Source organism: Entelurus aequoreus, linkage group LG05 (assembly GCF_033978785.1).
Source record: "Entelurus aequoreus isolate RoL-2023_Sb linkage group LG05, RoL_Eaeq_v1.1, whole genome shotgun sequence".
In the NCBI taxonomy this organism is placed as follows: domain Eukaryota; kingdom Metazoa; phylum Chordata; class Actinopteri; order Syngnathiformes; family Syngnathidae; genus Entelurus; species Entelurus aequoreus.
In genome coordinates, this window is record NC_084735.1 from 33,008,772 (window position 1) to 33,015,736 (window position 6,965).

Genomic DNA, 6,965 nt, shown 5'->3' on the forward strand with positions numbered 1-6,965 from the left:
ATATGCATATATATATGCATATGCATACATACATATATATGCATATATATGCATATATACACATATATGCATATATACATATATATACACATATATACATATATATACACATATATGCATATATACATATATATACACATATATGCATATGCACATATATGCATATACATATATATATATACATATATATATATATATACATATATATATATACATATATACATATATATATATACATATACATACATATATATATATATATGTATATATATACATATATATACATATATATATATATATATATATATATACATATATATATATATATATATATATATATACATATATATATATATACATATATATATATATATATATATACATATATATATATATATATATATACATATATATATATATACATATATATATATATATATATATATATATACATATATATATACATATACATATATATATATACATATATATATATATACATATATATATATATATACATATATATATATACATATACATATATATATACATATATACATATATATATATACATATATATATATATATATATACATTATATATATATATATATATATATATATATATATATATATATATATATATATATATATATATATATATATATATATATATATATATATATATATATATATGAGATCTACAAGAGATTGAACGGCCAAATTAGACAGAATTAGATAAGTAATTAAAACATTTTTTATGTGTCATTGATTGATTGAGTAATAAATAAATCAGGAAATAATTACATCCAAATTAATTAAATTGTGACATAGTTAATTAAATCACGAAATTCAATAATTAAGTGACACATTTAGATATGTATTTATTCATTTAATTGTGTCCCATTTGGCACCTCAATACAAGACTGCTTTACAAAAACAGTGGACTTATGTTAAATACTGACCATTAAATATCAAAACAAAAATACTGTGACATTTGTTATATTTATTTCAGGTATAACTAGTTTTATAAGACAAATCTGTTTAAAGTGGAAAACATTTTCACAATAGTTTTGGGGAAGCTGACATTTTTTTCATCATGCCTGTATGAGTGAAGAGTTTTAAATGACTTAAGGGTTATGGATACAAAATAAGTCCTTTTGACGTATTTTCATATACAGTAAATGTATATAATATCACCAACCATGTACAGATAATGTACATTATTATTTTCTACAGCCAATATATAAAATGTCTGTGAAGGGCTGTTTTCCAAAGTGCTCCTGTTGGCTAATGAAAACAAATGTTGGATTTTAGCCACACCCACAACTCTGAATTCTAGGAAAAGGGCTAGGCAGGCATAGTAGGAGCATGACTCACCAAAACATCATAAAGAGACAAGTTTGTGTATTTTGCAGTCAAATTTCTATCCATCCATCCATTTTCTACCACTTGTCCCTCTAGGGTTCGCAGGGGTGCTGGAGCCTGTCCCAGCTGCACTCGGGTGGAAGGCGGGGTACACCCTGGACAAGTCGCCTCCTCATCACAGGGCCATCACAGATAGACAGACAACATTCACACACTAGGGACAATTTACCGTTGCTAATCTGGAATAAATCAACTACATATTTAAAAGTTGCCACTGGTGAAATCAAAATAAAACCGCTTCTTGCTTAAAATAACGTTTATTTTAAAAAAACAGGTTTAATTTTAAACAGATGGAAATTTAATTATTAAGCCATTTAAATTGTTGTTGCTCAAACTACTGCAAGTTTATAAATGTTGCCAATAAATATAATTTACAATAAGTGTTAAACAGGAATGATGAACTGACAGACCAACAAAATGCATTTTCTCCAGAACATTCTGCAACGATGTAACGTAATTATTCCTCACAATGGACCAAACATACCACTGCAGCTTCTCCACCTCCAAATGACCATTCTTAAAGCATTAAACTAGACCATTGAGCTTTTACGGCACACCCGGCTGTCTGTAATTAAACAGTAGGCCATAAAATGTAATCTGATCTTCACTCTTCTTTTGAGTGGAGAGTATTCACTATATCTGCCTTTGGCGCTATAATTCTGTTGGTGTTCTTTCCATCTGATTACTTTCCAGTTATGCAAACACAACCGTCCGTAAAAACATGCTAAATAAAATTAACTGTATAATACATTTTATTAGGTAATGTGTACTGAATATTGATCTAATTGCATGTTATGAAATATTACTTAAAATATTAATTTAAACTGCCTTATGCCCAAATTAATATATGCTTATACTGTTTCAATGTTATTAAAAATAAACAAACACTTAAGTTCCATGTCACATTTAAGTCATGTCCCTGGGTTTATCACTCTGTCATGTGTTGATTAGTTACAACAATAAATGGTATATATTCAGTGGAAGGACCGAGATATTTGTTTGTGTAAACTAACGGTACTACTCATAAACTGCCGCACACAAAAGGCTGAGCTGAGCGTCTGTTACAACATGCACCCTTCAGTGTCACCTGTGCTATAACTTTCCTGACTAACACACAACATGGTGGTGCTGTTTGTAGAATTGACTTAAATATTCTCGCACGGCCCGACGCACTCCACAAACATGTGGTGTTTAACTGAATCACCATAAAATGTGATCACACTGTAACAGGACAGACAAGCACGTGCATGTCAAATTTGACTAAGATCAGGCCAGGATTTCACAACAAATTGTCCATAAGTAGGGATAGGTACCGAATTTGGTACTCTCATAGGAACAAACCGAATCCCGTCGGTACTACTGGGTATCGGTTCACTTAAAATCAAACGCTGCCATATTTCGATACGTTTGTTGCTTGTGACGTCACGTCCATTTGCAGACTAAACACAAACAATTGGCAAGGCAACAATCGCTCAAGCAGCACTCAAAGCAGACTCAGACAAACTGCCTTTAAATAATGTTGCAATTTTCAATGCTAAACAAGCAAGTATGTATGACTGATAGAACATACTCAAATGTAAAGTTAGGCTCCATGTTCCAAAATGTGCTTGCTGATGCTAATTTTGGCTTTGCTATTAATATGCTACTGTTTAGCATGAGTGATTTTGAATGGCGATTTCAACACCTCCAAATGAATGAAAACTATAATTGACATGCACTGTACAATCAAAGTTTGTAATAGGTTCAATACTTGCAGTATAAACACTTTGTAGGGAACACCATTAGAATAGACAGGCATACAAAGACTACTTCCTAGCTAGGCAAGACACCATAGTCTACACTACTGCCATCTAACGTGTAAGTGCATCTGCATGCAAAGTTTACTATATACTATTTGCAAATGAGACTCAGAAATGTAATAACTTAGAAAACAAGATATAACAAATGGACAGCACAGTTATAATTAGCCCATGTTTGAATGTTACAAAAAAATGCTATTAAAAAATACAATTTATTAACTCAAGTACTGGAATTGAGTACTGGTATCGATCACCAGGTGCTGGGAATTGCCACTTTTAAATTTTTATGTTTTATATTTATGGCCATTTTACAATTTTTTTGGATATCATTTTTTTTATTCCTAGCAAAACAATACATCCCAGGGATCAATACTAGGACCAAAAGTGTTCAATCTTTATATAATCAGAATCAGAATCAGAATAGTTTTTATTGCCATTGTTTGAGAACGGGTTCACAAACTAGGAATTTTTCTTGGTGCAATCGTGCAACATAAAACACATATAACACAGATTTGGTAATAACAAGAGCTCTAACTGAGCTATCAGATCTTGTTATAGACTTAGAAAGGAATTCAAAGGAGCTACTATTAGGAGTTATTGTTCATGTGCCTGATTGCCAAGGGGAAAAAACTGTTCAGGTGGCGGGAGGTGTGGGTCTGGAGAGGTGAGAATAGTTTGTGACCAGGGTGAGAAGAGTCAGCTGTGATCCGACCCACACGCCTCCTGGTCCTGGAGGAGAACAGGTCCTGGAGGGATGGGAGCTTGCAGCCAATCACCTTCTCAGCAGCACGTGCGATGCGCACCTCATTGAACTGAATGTATGAGGTCACAGTGTCTGTATACTCGTCCAGATTGTCCGTGGCTGCTCCAATTGCCTCCCAGTCTGTCGTCTCCAAACATGCACGCAGCTCCTCCACAGCCTTGGCGGTGAAACACTTAATAGTCCTCATAACAGGTTTAGCCAGTTTCAGTCTGTCTGTATGAAGGGATTAAGTGCACCATCAAGTGATCTGATAGTCCTAGAGCAGCGTGCTGGACTGCATGATATGCCTTGCTTATTGTAGTGTAACAGTGATCCAAAGTGTTCTCCTCTCTGGTCGGGCATTTAATAAACTGCCTATACTTAGGTAATTCCTGGCTCAAATTTCCCTTGTTAAAGTCACCAAGCACGATAACAAGATCTTGTAAATGACATTTGTAATGACAAGCTTATAAATGACATTTGTAATGACAAGTTTATAAATGACATTTGTAAAGTTACAAAAGATTTAAAGTTAGTATTATTCGCACACGATACAACAGTGTTTTGTTCAGGGGAGAACACACAGAAGCTAATACAAATAAAAGAAATTAACAAATTAAAAAGACTAGCAATCCTTAAACCTCAGTGAAACTAAAATAATGCTATTCGGTAACCGTAGAAGAGAAAGTCAAACACAAACGCAAATAGACGGAATAGAAATTTAAAGAGTAAATTAAATCAAATTTCTAGGTATAATGATTGATAATAAAACGAACTGGAAATCTCAAGAAACATGTCAATAATGAATAAAGCTAAACATGCAAACCAAAAATCACTCCATATTCTCTACTGCTCGCTAGTGTTACCATATCTGAGTTATTGTGCAGAAATATGGGGAAACAACTACAAATGTGCACTACAGTCACTAACAGTGTTACAAAAAAGATCAGTTAGATATAGAGAACATTCAAACCCTTTATTCATTGAATCGAAAATACTGAAATTTCAAGACATAGGGAATTTGCAAAAAGCTACAATTATGCACAAAGCAAACTATAACCTGCTACCCAAGAATGTACAACAATTATTCTCAACAAGAGGGGAAATATAACCTTCAAGAAAACTGCAATTTAAACATTTGTATGCACTAAATTGGCCCTAGTGTGTGAATGTGAGTGTAAATGTTGTCTGTCTATCCGTGTTGGTCCTGTGATGAGGCGGCTACTTGTCCAGCGTGTAGCCAGTCTCCTGCCCGGATGCAGCTGAGATAGGCTCTAGCACCCCCCGCGACCCCGAAAGGGACACGCGGTAGAAAATGGATGGATGGATGCACATACATCACTTTAGTATATCTGTATGTGGAATTAAATTATGGAATGGATTAAGCAAATAAAGCAAACAATGTACTAATATGATCCACTTCAAGAAACTCTTCAAACTTAAAGTGTTTACAAAGTAAAAAGAAGAAAAATCATGATAAACATTCTGAATTTATTCCATCCATCCATTCATTTTCTAGATAATCTTATCTATCTTACCATATGAAATATAACTTACTTAACTCATTATTATTTATTTATAATGTTATTACTTATGGAGTATATTGTGAATACATTGAGAACAGGAAGTGAACAATGTGTTAGCAACTGCCATATAAAGGAAAAGGGGTAGCATTAAATAAGCTCTGCTTCTTCCTACTCCTTTTTGAACATGTTGAATTGAGAAACTGGAAATTGTGATGCATCATGTTGTATGCTTGCATGTTTGAGATAAACTCTAACACAAATAAAACATTTTCCTTGTTTTTAATGAATACTTGGGCCTACTACGATACTGTATTTTAATGTTGGTCATTATGGTGGTACTTGGAGAGCCAAGTGTTTTGTGTTTATTCATTTATTTAACACATTTGAAAGCGGTAGAAAATGGATGGATGGAAAACAACCCCAGTTGGCTAAAGTGCTGTACAGACATAAGAAACAATTAAAACAAATAGTGCAAGCAGTGTCACGTTTACATTGTAACACAGAAGGATGAATAGTAAAATGTACCTTATAAAAAGTGCTAAATATAATACATAAAAATACTCAAATTTAATAAATAAAAATGTACAAAAGAAGAAATAAAATGACCAAGATGTCCTGCCTAATTGGAATTGAACACCGTCAAGTAAAAATATGTTTTTAGCCATTTGAGAACCACTTTTCATGTTTACCTTTTGTAAATGACTTCACTAAAATACAAGAAAAGACCAACCTTGTGTACTTTTTGGAGGACATTTAGATGTTAGCTGTCCAGTTTTGCACAAGTAAGCGCGCTGCAGGACTGCTTGTATCGGACATTTTAGATGCAAGCTGATATCATCAGATACTTTGTTGTAATTTGCTGATATTGGGTCGATATTCAATGTCAGTATCAGATTGGGACACCCCTAAGCTAAACATCTGCTTGTCACATTGACTCAGGATATCATATCAGTAAAAATTGTATAAATATGAGGCATTTATACATGAACATTCTTATACAGTATATTTACTGTAGCCATCAATGCGACGTGGCTCACAATGAAAAGGAGTTTGACACTCCTGCCGTAAGTCAATGAGCATTTGTCTAGGGATGCCCAAACGTGAGGATCTGTAATACAATTGCATGTCTTCCAACTGCAACTCAATGGAAACACTCATAAAACTCACTGCGGTTATTAGCTAGCAGCCTAGTGGTGTGGTTGTAGGAAACCAAACCTATTCAAGAAACACCACTTCTTCATGCTTTGGCATGATATGCAGAGTTTGTCATACTGCAAACCAGTCGGTCAATGAAACATTGTTTCTGTTCTTAACCGTGTCCAAAGTCCAACGTGTGCTCTGTGACCATATCAACATGGACAATAGAGACAACTGACGGCCAGTTCTAGTCTTACTGATTTACCCAAATAGTGGAAGCTTGAGGATGGGTTAAGTTTAATTCAATATCCCCATGCAGACCACATGACTTTTT